We start from the raw sequence: 15,355 nt of genomic DNA, 5'->3' as shown, positions 1-15,355 counted from the left end.
GCCTATTTATGTAGTTTTTATTGTGGAATTCAATTCTTTAGCCTATGTTGATAGTAGTATTCTGATTTTTGGTTAGATTCGGAGCTTTTGGAGACCGAGTCCAGAGGCGAGGGTATCCCGGAGTAGGATTTTACGCTGTTAAGGTAAGTAACAGTTTTAACTCTCGCTTTGAGGGTATAAACCCAGAGAATTTGATATCGTGTGACTGTTTGGAGGTGATACCCACACTAGGTGATGGGCGTGTGGGTGTATACCTCGAGGGATTGAGACTTGGTCCGTCCCGTGAGGCCTCATGGCCACCATCTGTGTTTACGTAGTTAGTTGTTGTTGAACTTGTCTGCCTTCATGTTAGAGATCATGCTTAGGCTTTATTCATGCTCACATTATTTGTACTCAGTCATAGAAATTATTGTACATACTTACCTCAGTCTCTATTATTTCCTAATATGCTATGATACTTGATGTGGGATGTGTTCTCTTATTTGTTGATGATGGTGAGGCTAGTGAGGTACATGATTGAGTGAGGCCGAGGGCCTAGTTGTGAGGATATTAATACCATAGCGTGTGAGTTGTCCGCGTAGCATGTGATTTGACCGTGCCGGTCCAGGTATTGATACCATAGCGCGTGAGTTGCCCGCGTAGCACGTGAGTTGACCGTGCGGATCCAGGTATTGATATGATGGCACGTGAGTTGTCCGTGCTTAGCGCTTGGGCTTTGGGAGCCCCTCCGGAGTCTGTACACACCCCCAGTGAGCACAGAGTGTTGAGTGTTTTGAGTGTTGAGTACTGAGTGCGAGTGATGAGTGATGGAGTGACACTAATGTGAGGTTGTATTTATTTGTGTTGTTGCTGCATTTATCTGTTAAACTTCTTTGTGGCATTTACTGAGTTATGAAATTTACCTGTTTATTTCTGTTTATTTTTAAATTGTGAAAATAAATAATTGGACTATTTTACTTAGCTCGTCACTACTGCTCAGTTCCTTAGTTGTTTCTATTACTACTGAGTCGGTTGTAGTCATACTACACCCTGCACTTTATGTGCAGATCTAGGTGAGTTAGAAGGCGTCGATCGTTGAGTTCAGGTCGTCTATCTTTGGAGACTGCAAGGTAGTTGTTAGCGTCCGCAGGACCTTTTTACTCCTCTTGTCATTTCTTCTTTTGGACAGTTAGACAGCTTATATATCTTAGTTTATAGTTTTAGATGCTCATGACTTAGTGACACCCCGATGTTTGGGGCTCATTTCTGTATTTTTCTATATTATATTTAGAGTTGATTTAGTTTATGAAAAATTTAAATATTGAAATATTTTATTAAATTCTTATAATCAGTTTAGTAGTAATATTTTGGGAAGTAGGCTTGTCTTGTAACACGATAGGCGCCATCACGACCATGGTTAGATTTTGGGTCGTGACATTATCATAGTGAGAGAAATGCCAATAGGCAGCAGAATGCACAAGAGCAATTGCCTGACATCTCACTACCCCAAAGTAGTGGAAGTAATGTTGAGCAACCTCAGATTGTTGAGCAACCTGAAATTGTTCTGCAGCCTGCACTCGAGGAAGAAGTTAATGATATCCCAACACCGCAAGGTATGGAGGATAACATTGACGCTTTAGTTCCGGAAAATGATGTTGTAATTCAACAACAAAATACTGCACCTGTAGTGACTAGTCATAGTGGGAGAATTATAAGAAAACCTCTCCGTTTTGCACTCTTGGGAGAATCTTATGATAGAATCCCTAAAGAGCCCAACACGAAACCTACTAATTACGACGAAGCACTACATGATACAGATGCTGATAAATGGGTTGCTGCTATGAAATCTGAAATAGAGTCCATGTACTCCAATCAAGTCTGGGATCTTGTAGAACCACCTACTGGAGTCAAACCCATTGATTGTAGATAGATCTATAAGAAAAAGAGATGAGTGGATGGAAAAGTGCAAACTTTTAAAGTTAGGCTTGTTGCAAAAGGGTTTATTCAAAAAGAAGGGATCGATTATGAGGAAACCTTTTCGCCAGTAGCCATGCTTAAATCCATTAGGATTCTCTTATCCATTACTGCTCATTACGATTATGAGATTTGGCAAATGTATGTCAAAACGGCTTTTCTAAATTGAAATCTTGATGAGTGCATCTATATGGCACAACCAGTTGGTTTCATAAAAAGTGGCAATGAGCACATGTTGTGTAAATTAAAAAAATCTATTTATGGATTGAAACAAGCTTCTAGAGCATGGAACACTTATGTTGACGCATCGATTAAAACCTTCAGTTTTGATCAATGTGAAAATGAGTCTTGTGTCTATAAGAAGTGTGATGGATATAAAGTTACATTTTTGATTTTGTACGTAGATGATATTTTGCTCATAGGAAATAATGTGAACATGTTGAATTCAGTAAAAGAATGGTTGTCCTCACGTTTCGATATGAAAGACTTGGGGCAGGCGGCACATATACTTGGGATCAAGCTTATGCGAGATTGTAAGGGAAGGATATTAGGCTTATCCCAAACACTTTATATTGATACTATTCTCACCATGTTTAGCATGCAAGATTCCAAAAAAGGCTTTCTCCCTTTTAGACATGGAATCTCTCTATCAAAAGATCAGTCCCCAAAAACGACTGATGAGATAGAAAATATGAAGGTGATCCATTATGCTTCTGCTGTAGGGAGTCTCATGTATGCTATGCTATGTACCAGACCTGATATCTGCTTTGTTGTTGACATGGTTAGTATATTTCAGTCTAACCGTGGACGAGAACACTAGACTATCGTTAAGCATATAATCAAGTACTTGAAAAGAAATAGGGATTATATGTTGGTGTATCACTCAGGTGATCTTGCACCCATTGACTATACTTATTCAGATTTCCAGTCAGATAAAGATTCTAGAAAATCTACCTCAGGATATATTTTTACCTTAGGAGGTGGAGCCATAAGTTGGAGGAGCATCAAGCAATCATGTGTTGCTGATTCCACCATGGAAGCTGAATATGTGGCTACATCTGAGGCAGCTAAAGAGGTTGTTTGGCTCATGAACTTTCTAAAAGAGCTTAATGTAGTTGCAAACTCGAAGGAACCAAGAAGCCATAAAAGGAGTAAGCATATTGAGCGTAAATATCACTTAATTCGGGACATAACTCAAATAGGTGATGCAAGAGTGTTGAAGATTGCGTCAGAGGACAATTTGGAAGACCCGTTTACAAAGAGCTTGACACAGAAGATTTTTGACAAGCATGTCGAAGGAATGGGTATTAGAGTAGTAGACGCATGGTTATGAGTCTAAATGGGAGATTGTTGGGATATACTATTAACCATGCGGTTTAGACATAGTATTTTATTTTATTCTTTATGGAATAATTATTTATTTAATTTATTCAATTCAATAAAGTACTATTTTAAATAGATCATTTGTTACATGTGTGTCCTTTTAGTTATGTAGTAGACAATTTAGTGTATGGAGTCTTAACTCATGCACAGAAGATTAAATTATCGGTTCACATAATTAACAAACTATGTTCACAATCAAAGATATTATTGGACAAAATATCTTGATGATTGTTGCACAAGATTATGGTATAATTTGTCTTGATTATGGGAGTGGTTTTACTCCGACTTCTTGTGCTAGTATACTTGGTGTATATTGAACGAACCAAATAGAGAAAAGATATTTTTGTACTGAATATATATATATAATATTTTCTCTAATTCATTAAATGAGCTTATACTCCTAATCTTGATATAATTATTATGATCAATGTAATTTGTTTAGTGTTTTGATTTATCAAAAGGTACGACTCTATTCAGAGTTAGTGTATGCCTAATAGATTGGACAATAACGAATAACATTTGTGAAATAATAATTAGTTGATAGAATCCATGACTTGGTTTTGAGTTTGACGATACCCCTTTATGTGAGCTTATAAGTTTTCATGTGAAAGCCCGGCCGGTGGATTTTGTATCCGTCACATGAAATGGTTTAAGCGAAATTATAAATGATTTAATTAGTTGATTAAATTAAATTTTCAGTGATTTAATTTAATTAACTGGTATTTGAGATCTTAATACGGGAAGTTAAAATAAGTGTTACTGGATTTTTGAAATTCATATTGAGGAGTTCAATTGCAGTTTTTTAGTGGAATAAACTGCAATTAATTATAGTAAGAATTAATTCATGCTAATTTTGAATTAATGCTATAATTAGTAGCCTCTTATTATTTCTGTGGTCCCTGCTATACCTAGTAAAAACCTTGACTTAACTTAGGTAAAAAGTGACTTGGAAGAAAAGTCATCCGGTAGAGTTAGAGTAGGATTCTACTTGTGCAAGTAAAATTCTATACGTTTTTGGAGTAGATTTTCGGCCAAAAACTAGTCTACTTAAGGAAGACTAATTTCACCCAATAACTCACTTTTTAGAGTTGTATTGTTCTTGCCCACTCAAAGCAAAATCGTCCAAGGTTTTACTAGGCATATAGCAGAAGACTGCAACCCTGGATTCTAGCTGTGTGGAGGATTTGTGCAACGATTTCAAGAGGTTAGTGCTTCTAATCTAGCAATTATAGCATTGTCTAGTTTACATGTATTGGATGCCTGGATTGTATGCTTGCTTTCGCTGCGCGTGTTTTAACACTTACAGCTCAATCTGTCAAGTCTCTTATATACGCACGGAAGTCTTCCTTATCTTTTTGTATAAGCAACTAAAAAAAGTAATTATGATAAAAAAATGAATTAACTAACAAAAAATGGTATCTTTAATATCATAAGTTGGATGAAGTCAACGCTTTACTGTAACAAGTATATTCACATATCTCCCGTTGACTATTAGATATGTTATTGTTATACACTTTTTATATTTACTCTCTTGTGTAATTTTTTTGTTTTCATGTTTTTATATTCTTAGTGCTAGAAAATTACGTGCGAGAAGCACGAAGGACCTTAGCGAAATATCGTTCGTCTTTTTTATTCTTTAAAATGAGAGTTCATACTGAACAAAATTGTCATGTAGGTTGTTCCCCTTTGTATTTGGTCTCTCACCACTTCCAACTCATTCTTCAACGCCAAATTCCTCTCGTTGTTGTCCATTCTTGCTCTCTCTCTCTCTCTCTATATATATATATATATATATATATATATATATATATATATATATATATATATGTCAAACTTGAACCACGTACTGCAATATGTAACATAATTAAATAGATTAATTAGAAACTAAATCAAGACACTAGAAATGGAAAACAAGAGAATTTGTCGCATCTCAAATACGTTAACAATTTCTTTACTTTTCCTTTGTCAAAGCATGTTGATTTTGTGCATGAACTACTATGAAACTCTTTGTATAAACAAAAAAATAAAGAACAAACTAGAGCAATACTAAAGTGAAAGGAAATTAACTTACATTATGTGAAAAGAGAGCACTTAATTCCTTGCATGCATATACTCTATTCTATTGTTTATATAGATGCCAGTGCTTCAATTCTTTCCTTGTTTTTTCTTTTCTGTTTTAATCGTACCAATTGAAAATTACCATATTTTAGACAAGGAAAATATATACGGATAAAAAAGCAGCAAGCTAGAAAGACACTTGGAAATATAATTTAGGAAAAGTTAAGTGTAAGGAATTAGAGCAAAAAAAAAAAAGGAAAGGTTGTCATGAGATAAGGAAATAATGATATATGATAAGAGAGGGAAATAAATTATCATATGACACTTATTTTTTCGTTTCTAGTAATTTTTTTGTAATGACCCGACAAGTTATTTTACTTTCTAGATCTTCGTTCCCCTATTTAAGATTTCATGTATGTGTTTTTACTATTTTATGACTTGCGGGGATTGTTGATTTGGTTTTGGAAGGGTTCGGGTTAAAACCGGAACACTTAGTTTCATAATAGTGGTCTAAGGTGGCCAAATTTGACTCGAGTCAACATTTTGAGTAAATGACCTCGGAACCGAGATTTGATGGTTCCAATAGTTTCGTATGATGATTTTAGACTTGGACGTGTATTCGGATCTAGTTTCAGGTGATCCGGAAGCGTTTTGACGCTTAATGTTGAAAGTTGGCGCCTTGAAGGTTTAGAGTTTCTTAGATTTGGGTTGAAATAGACTTTGATAATATCGATATCCGTTTGAGATTCTGAACCTCGGAATAGATTCGTATGGTGATTTCTGACTACGTAAAATTTGACGTCATTCCGAGTTGTCTAAGTATGATTTGTCGCATTCGTCGCTAGTTAAATAAGTTTAAAGTTCATAAGTTGATTAATTGGGTTTTAGGATGCGATTCTTAGTTTCGATGTTGTTTTATGTGTTTCAAGGTTTTGAGCTGGTCCATATTATGTTTATGAACTTATTAGTGCATATGGATGGGGTCCCGGGTGGCTCGGATGCATTTCGGACCACCTAGAGCTAAGTCCAAATTTTGCAGAAATTGTTGTTCTAGTTTCCTTTTTCGCGAACACGTTAGGCCCCCCTGGGCAATATTGCTCTTCGCGTTCGCAATGACCGTTCCGCGTTTGCAAATAAGGGACTGGGTCTGGGATCAGAAGGCCTTTGCCCTTCGTTTTCCTGAAGTGTCGATCGCGTTCCCATAATTATGGCTAGGCTAGCCTTAGCAATCACAAGGCTCTGATCGCGTTCGCAAAGAAGGCCTTTGGGGCGAGGAGCAGTTTTGACTTCGCAGTCGCAAAAAAGGATCCACTAGGCAGAAACTTTTAAAAATCAAGATTTAGCTTATTTCCTTCATTTCTCTCATATTCTTGGTTGATTCTAGAACTCCTTGGAAAGGAATTTTCACCTAGCAATTGAAGATAAGTAATTTCTACAAGAGTAAATTTCCACATAGAAATTGTGAAAATTATGGATTTTTAGTTGAAATACCTCAACTTTGGTAAAAATGAGATTAGACCACGAAAATGATTATAGATTTGAGTAGAAATTATATAAGTGTTCGTAAGGTTATGAATAACATTTATCTACAAAAAATTTTGAGATCCGGGTAACTTTTAGGAATTTTCCAAATTTGATTAGATAATTACTCTAATAATTAAATTGTGAACTTTTGAGCACACATTGATTAGTTCGTTCGACCTTTGACTAGTTTCGGATTGCTCAGCATCAATTTGAGGTTATCAGTGTGAAACGACGATGCAACAAAAGTACATGTATGTATATATATATATATATATATAGCTAAAATAATGTTATGACGAGGTCAACATAGGACTTTATGATGCAAAACTTGCACTATTTGAACCCAACCTATTAGTTTAATAATTTGTATTAATAAATGAGACTTAATTAGAGATTATGTTAGACCCTTCTTCGTCAGTTTTGGCAGAATATTTTACTATTGATACAATATTTGTGGTAAACGTAAAAGTTCTCGTAGTCCAAAAGGTTTTCTTATTAATTTTGATCAGTCCGAACGCATCACAATTTTTATATATAATGAGATGCATGGACCAGGTCGTACAACCTCAATAATATGTGCACACAATCATTTATGGATCGGGTCATAATAACTCGGCTAACTCATGCCTGATGTAACTAAGAGTCCTGCAAACTCATGCCTAATGTCACTAGGAGTCCGATTGTACTTAATAAGCACTTGATGGCGGCACATTTTTGTTGAAATTGGCATATAATATTTATGAGTTATAATTTATATTTTGTTAAGGAATAACCTTTTGTTAATGTATTGACGTTATAATTCTTATACATTATTCATTTACCTCTAGCACTATTGCAATTAGCAATATAAAGACTACGAAAATGATTATGGATTTTTATTTTTCAACTTAAATTAATGCTAGTATAATCTTAACACTAGTTTGTTTGATGTGAGTTCTCTCTTAATTTTGTTTCTAACAAAAGAAACATTATTCTAGAATTTTCAAGATTAAATCATACACAATGATAAATTACCATACTGGACATAGTAATGTACTCTTATTCTAGAAACCCTAAATTCACCTCTTAAAAGGTATATGACAAAACAATTACTTTAGTCTATAAATTCAAAATCCAGATATCACAATGGATGATAACATATGCTAAAGAGCTAAGGCAAAAGCTTTCCAAGAAAAAAAAATCTAAAAGTGAAGTAATTGAACCTTCAAAACAGCATCATCAGAACAAAAATCAATTTCACCCACAACCATAATTGGTTGTGTCCAAAGGTGTCCTAAGATTGATCTGTGTCATCATTTGATTTTTGATGACTTTACACAATTTAAATCATCGCAAATATACATCTACTTATAAAACAGTTAAAATATGTGCCACATAAAATAAAAACAGTAAAACTACAATTAGTAAGCAGTATGTGATTCAGTTGCAATATGAGTATCATCACTTGAATAAACATCAGTCCAAGTGTTGGAATAAAAATTATTGCTTCATCACCATCATCAACAACAAAAAATAATTTAATAAAAATGTCCCCAAATTTCAAAAATTCAATTGAAAAATAAATTATTTGTAATAAAAAGGCTTGTCGAAAATAAAAATAAAAATAAAAAGATCACTCAGTTCAGCGGGGTATTCGACACGCAAGCTAACTCCAAAATAGAGAAAACCTGCAATCCGGTCTGTTGAGCTTGAATATTATGGAGTCGTCATCGTGACCTTTCTTTCAAACAAATTAGAGGTAAAAAGAGTAAATTTAGAAAAAACAAGGGTACAAATGGAAAAATAAAGAAATCTGAGGGAGAAATTGCTCAGTGGTGGCTAGTTTTTATTGGTTCGATTCTGCCTGCAATTTTCCTCAACTTTAATCAGAAGAGGGAGCTTGGAATCCTCATAGCAAATCTATCCTCCTCAAAAAAAAAATATTTCTTTATAAAAGAAAATCCAATATAGATAATAAAAAAAAAGGATATGAAAATAAAATACTATAAAATACAAAAGATATAAGAAGAGATCGCTCAGGGAAAAAGGAGATCGACATGCAAAGGCATAAGCCCCTGACAATCCGGTCTGTTGAGCTTGATCTTTTACCGAGTCCTCACTGCGACTATTCCTTCTACATCAAAGGGTAAAAAAACAATTAATGCATAAGAATGATAAACAGAAATTAATGGAAATTGCAGAGTTTTATTTCTGCGAGTATAAAGTGAGAGGAGAGGAGTTTGTTGCTGTGGTGTGGTAGGCGGTGAGTGTTAATTTATAGAGGTTCTGCTAGGGTTTTTTGGTTAAGATAGCTGAAGCTCTGCGGCTACCCTGTAATGAAATGACAGATTCATCCCTGGGTAGTATTGAAATATTACGGAAAATTCACTAGAAAATCCTAGTATTTATTATTTTTCTCTGGGCTGAACTTGTGAGTCCAATGACCTTTTATGAGCCATGAATTTGAACTCTTTCCTGGTGAGCCCGCGAGTTATGGGCTACAAATTTGAACTCCTTCCTATTCCACTAAAAGTTTTACGGGGCAAGGGCACATATAGCCATTTTCTGGGATGCTATTTAGAGATTAGCCAATATTTATTTTGTCCTGAAATTTTAAAATAAAAATCTTAACTTCAGGACAATTCATGATATTTTTGTCCTGAAATTCAGGACGCACTGACTAATTCCCAAATAGCAACCCTTTAGACTGGCTACATGGTATCATTTCTACAAGCTTTACGGACCAATCATTTTTAGGGAATCTTACGGGATTGTATCAAAAAAAGTCATTAATTATCAACAACTAGTCATTTTAGTCATACTACCAAAAATAGCCCAAAAATTTACCAATAATATGCTACATTTTAACAAATATAGGCAAAAAAAAATTCAATAGTATTATTGTGATTCGTTGAAAACACATAGATGAAACAATATGCAAAATTTGACAAAGTTTGAAGGTGCGTTCGGCCTCATCTGTTTGCACTTAATGGAGGTATAAATCTTAATCATTCATATTTCAGATATTAAGTGCGTTTGTTTTTTAAATCTGAATCTTAATTATTCAATTCTTAATCACTACGTGTGTTTGCTTTTTTAATTTTTCAGCCACTTAATGGGTATGAATAAGTCTTATTGATTAAAATTTATAACAGATATTTAATTTTATTAAGATGTTATTATCCATATTCACTATTAATCGCCGACACCGCCCACCATTACCAACTACCACCATGCACTACACTCAACCATTATCATCAACTACCACCAAACTCAAACACCACCATCGATCACTGCCATAATCAACCATAACTGCCATTGCATTATCGACTACCATCAGCTCCAACCCCACCATTATGGACTACCACCACCCACCATCCTCCATCATTATCAACTAATGACACCACCGGCATAATCAATCACAACCAACCAACCAACCAAACACCTTGACTACCACCATCACCACCCCACCACTATCATCAACCATAATCGTCATTGTCCACCATTATAAATTACCACCACCACCTTCCTCAACCATAGCTACCACTACTAATCACGGCTAGCTACTACCTAGAACTGCCCCCATCAATCAAAACCGCCACCAACCACCACCTTTAGTCAGTATCCATAAGCGACATTATTAGCCATCACTACCACCAACTACCATAATTATTTATTTTAATATTCATAAAATATTAAATCAATTAGTATTTTATTTAAATTTTCTATTTATTAATTTTTAAATAGAAATAAATTATATACGTTCAGATGTTGAAAAATAAACAATCTTAATCATTTAGTATTTAGATATTAATACACATCTTAATATTTAAGATGTGTATTCAGATTCAGACGTTTTTATCTTAATACTTATCTTAATATCCAGATGTGCATTTAAGATTCAGATATTTTAATCTTTAAAAAACAAATGAGTCGTAGACTAGTTTGGAGTCAAAATTCATTGCCGGTGATAAACAATATTAATAATTATGCAAAAGGAATTTTTTTCAATAAATATTGTTGGAATTCGTTGAAAACTTATATACGAGGCAATATATAAAATTTGAGTAAGATTGGAGGTGATTTTGACTAGTTTGGTATCAAAATTCGTAGTTAAAATCGAGTTTAAAATGTTTCCTGCTACACTTGTATCACGCACGTATCTCACACATAAGAATACATGGATATATATGTGATACACATTTAATACACATATGATACATATGTGATACACAAATGATACATAGTGTGATACACATATGATCTTCTTGAATTTAGCTAAAATTTCAACTAAAACCACCTAAAATCTCCACCAAATCGTCCCAAAATTGAGATTCACACTCTTTGAGCTATACCTAATCTATTCCAACAACACTCCTCGAAACAAATTCTAATTTTGAAAATCTAAATTTTTGAATTCAAGCTTAAGCAAGCTTCAAAAGGTCGTGGGTTCGACTCCCACTGTGGTCGAATCATTAAGTTTTTCCAAACCATGGTGTGTGATAATGTTGGGTATGTTGTTGCTGTAAGCTTAAGCAAGCTTCAATAGTTGTCCATGGCATGTTCAGTTTAATCATTCGACCCAATCCAACAAATTAATATTTAATAGTAATTTTTAAATCGAGTTAAGATACTCGATTCTCTGAATTTCAACTTAAAGGAATTAGAATATTGCAATATTTACCGAAGTCTCAAAAAGTTTGAAATATCTTTGTGCTTAAGCAAAATAGACGTGTTACAAAATGACATTTGAGTTATTTGCGGTAGATATTTTATTTTGGGCTAGTTTTGGTTGAAATTGTTTATGGATTGACAGTTGGACACTATAATTTGACGAGCACAAAACCAATGTATAAAACTTAGGCTCGCTAGTCAAGAAAAGTATAGTAATTTAAGCGTCTCCACATGGATTGGTTTAAATAATGTTCAAATAGATTTTTAGCTTAACACTATTCAGGAAAATAAACCTTTGATTTAGAATTATTAATGAACAAAGAGTAAAACTAAGATTACCAATTAAGAATGATAATTGGAAATTAGGTAGCTAGGTAGCAACCATCGAATATCAATGAGAGAAATAAGGGCTCTGACAAGATATGTGCTAAACTATTATCCGGGGTATAACTCTGTTCTAAGTTCACTCTTAAGTTATTGATTCTTTTGATTTCAATAGATGATTAGATTATCTTTAGGATTCAGATTCTTCTTTCGAATGAATGAGAGTTCTGTTGAACAACCTAATGACAAGTGCTATGAACATATGCAAAAACACGTTGAATGATTGGTCTTATGAAGAACGTCTCTCGACTATTCCTCGATATTGGCTTAATTAATAACTCTATAAGCTCTTTCGATTACCTATGAGAGTCGTGAAATTTCTCCATACAAGATAACACAGTAAAATCACAATGCACTTCTCTTTCGATTAAAGTGAAATCACAAATAACTTTGTAATTCAATTCAAACTCTTTCAATGAATTCAAGCAACTAACAAAAATCAAACCCTCAAATAATAGTCAAGTCACAACATCCGTCAATAACCCTAAGAATGACTATTTCATAGTGGAAAAATTATTCATCACAAGAGTATTAAGAGGACAAGAAAATATTACAACCCATAAATTCAAATAAACTTTTGTATTGAATGATTCAGATGAAGTATTCAAATTTTTTATTGTTTTCATGCCTTCTTCTCACTTTATATAGGTCAAGGGGAATGCCTAAAAATTATAAAAATAAGCCTAACTTGAGTTCTTTTGCAAACGGACGTGCGCTGCCACGCACCTGGAAACTCGGGGGTGCACCCGGACACGCATCTTTGGTAGTGTCCAGTAAAAAGACCATAATTTTGCGTAGGAAAGTTGGAACGATGAGCCGTTTGAACTGCTGGAAATTAGACTTAATGCTCTACATTTTCCACACGAATAATGATAAAACTACTTATAGAGTGAGAGATATCATCTACTAAAATTGGACCCAATCTCTAAACACACTATTTGCTATTTTAATATTCATTCCTTGTCACCATTTGACTTCTAAAACATCCTATTCAATCATAAAAAATGCTTCTTTGCTATCTTTTGTATATTTTTGGACCTTTTTACCTTTTTCTTCTAACATATATATATAGAAGTAGCATGCACATTAACAAAATACAAATATATTTTCTAATAAAATTATCACCAAAATTACTCACTAAAAATCCAATAATCACCCGAAATATAACCAAATAAAACCCTTTATATGCACTCATCAGTAATTTTTCATAATTTCTACTCCTTCTGATGCCAATTTCAAAGTAATGGCTTGTTTGGCCAAGCTTTTTCAAAGCCAAGCACTCTTTTTTCAAAATTGAAGTGTTTGGCCAAACTTTTAAAAGAAAAAAATAGTTTTGAGTAGAAGCAAAAATATTTTTGGAGAAGTAGAAAAAAGTAGTTTCTCCTGAAAAATATTTTTTTGAAAAGCACTTTTGAGAAAAATACACTTAGAAATATTTTTTAAAAGCTTGACCAAACATTAATTGTTGGTTAGAAGTATTTTTCAAATTAATTAGTCAAGCACAATCGCTTCTCACCAAAAGCACTTTTGAGAAAAAAATACTTCTCAAAATAAGCTGACTTTTGAAGCTTGGCCAAATAGGCTTTAAGTCTTGAGAAAGAGTAATGATGATGAGAGAGTAAAATCGCTTCTAAGAATAAAATAAATTGAAGTTGGTACGTGGGAAGGTAAAACTTGAATCATTTGACCAGATATATCCAATATATGAAGGTCAAAAATTGTGCGCAAAAATATAATTTTACAATAACTCTTTACAATTTGAATAAAAGATTATAATGATCCTATATAAGAAAAAAATTAAAACTACAAGGGTCAAGAAAGACAAACCAAATTTCTCTTTTATTTTAAAAAGGTGAATTGAAGGACAAAAGTAAAAAATAACAAACTATAATTGAATAAATGTATATAAAAGAAAATATAATATGCGGTATGAATGAAAATTGTTGGGTATGCGAACAAAGTCCTATATTGGTAGCTGAAAAGATTGGGAATTTACATATAAGGTGTAGGAATCTCTTAATGGTGTGGGGCCTTTTGGGAAAAACCGTGTGGGCTTGGCCCAAAACGGACAATATCACACTAAGTGTATCTTTGGGCCATTTTAGCCCAATAATTGGTATCAAAACCAATGGTTTGGCGGGATTATGGAGATGTCGGAGTGTGGTGTGTGGCCCCGGCTTATTGCCTTTGCCTGTTTACGGGGTTTACAACATTTACTTTGAAGACGCATACACAGCTTTTGGGCTTTAGTGACCATAAATACTCAGATTATGTGAGTTGCACACAATTAATCTCCAAATTAGCCAATAAATGGCGATGGGTCATGTGAGACTTAGTTCAAGGGGATATTGTTGAGTGTGTGTGAACAAAGTCCACATGAAAAATAGAAAGAAAAAAGATTCTACTTATAAGGAGTTAGATACTCTTAATGGTGTGAGACTATTTGAAAAAAAAAACGTGCGGGCTTGGCCCAAAGCGGATAATATCACACCATATTAAAAGTATATTTGGGTCATTTTAGCCCAACAACTGGTATCAGAGCCCAGGTTCGGCGAGACGAGTGTGGAATGGCAAAGTGATGGTGCGGGGCGGTGCGCACACAAGAAGAAGTTAGTTGTGGGCTTCGGTTGCTATAATACTTAAATAATGTGGGTGACACACAATGGATCTCGAAAATTGACACGTGGATCGTGACAATAGGTCGCATGAAACTTAGTTCGAGGGGAAGACCTGTGAATCGTGGTAGTGAGCCACGTGGGACTTAGTTCGGGGAAGAGATTGTTGGGTGTACGAATAAAGCCCCACATGATAGCTGAAAAGATTGGGAGTCTACATATAAGGTGTAAGGATCTCTTAATGGTGTGAAACATTTTGGGAAAAAATTATATGGGTTTGACCCAAAATAAATAATATAACACCATATTAAGAGTTCTTTTGAGCCGTTTTAGCCCAACAACAAATGGAACTAAAGAATATTTCTATATCAAATCACTTAAACTCTATCAAGGAGGGAACAAACGACAAAACAAAAAAACTACAAAAGTTATCCATTTACATGAAGCTACTAAAGAAACCGACACTCTCCCAAATGTTCCCACCATTGACATTTTTATTTTTGATTCTAAAACTCGCACCTCCACTCATATATCTCGTTTTCTATTTTTCGTTCTTCCTTTTTCCAACCAACTCTGACTTTAACGAAAACAAAATATTGCTAGCAATTTCTTACAAATTAATTAAGAGTAAAATATTCTAATTAATTGAGCAATAAAATTCATGAGATTATTGAATTAACATGTTTGTTCAAGTTTTATTTTTACAAAAAAGCTTTTGAAATTCTTTTTCAGAAAGCTTTATTTTCTGGAAATGGGATGATGAAATGTTTCTATTAAGAAAAGAA

The 15,355-nt window shown here is 34.0% G+C and overlaps 3 non-coding genes across 3 annotated transcripts; all 3 read right to left on the bottom strand.

Annotated features, from left to right (window-relative positions):
- Window positions 1–8,331: 8,331 nt before the first annotated feature.
- Window positions 8,332–8,418, bottom strand: LOC117276476 (small nucleolar RNA snoR31). The gene has a single exon (XR_004506735.1). It is a non-coding gene; the product is annotated as a small nucleolar RNA snoR31 (small nucleolar RNA).
- A 110-nt stretch (window positions 8,419–8,528) lies between these two features.
- LOC117276475 (small nucleolar RNA Z107/R87) lies at window positions 8,529–8,635 on the bottom strand. Its single transcript, XR_004506734.1, has one exon. It is a non-coding gene; the product is annotated as a small nucleolar RNA Z107/R87 (small nucleolar RNA).
- An 87-nt stretch (window positions 8,636–8,722) lies between these two features.
- Window positions 8,723–8,820, bottom strand: LOC117276474 (small nucleolar RNA R30/Z108). Its single transcript, XR_004506733.1, has one exon. It is a non-coding gene; the product is annotated as a small nucleolar RNA R30/Z108 (small nucleolar RNA).
- Window positions 8,821–15,355: the final 6,535 nt, after the last annotated feature.

This window comes from Nicotiana tomentosiformis, chromosome 3, assembly GCF_000390325.3.
Source record: "Nicotiana tomentosiformis chromosome 3, ASM39032v3, whole genome shotgun sequence".
In the NCBI taxonomy this organism is placed as follows: Eukaryota; Viridiplantae; Streptophyta; class Magnoliopsida; order Solanales; family Solanaceae; genus Nicotiana; species Nicotiana tomentosiformis.
Note: the sequence above shows the minus strand (reverse complement) of the source record. Positions and strands in the feature narration are given on the sequence as shown.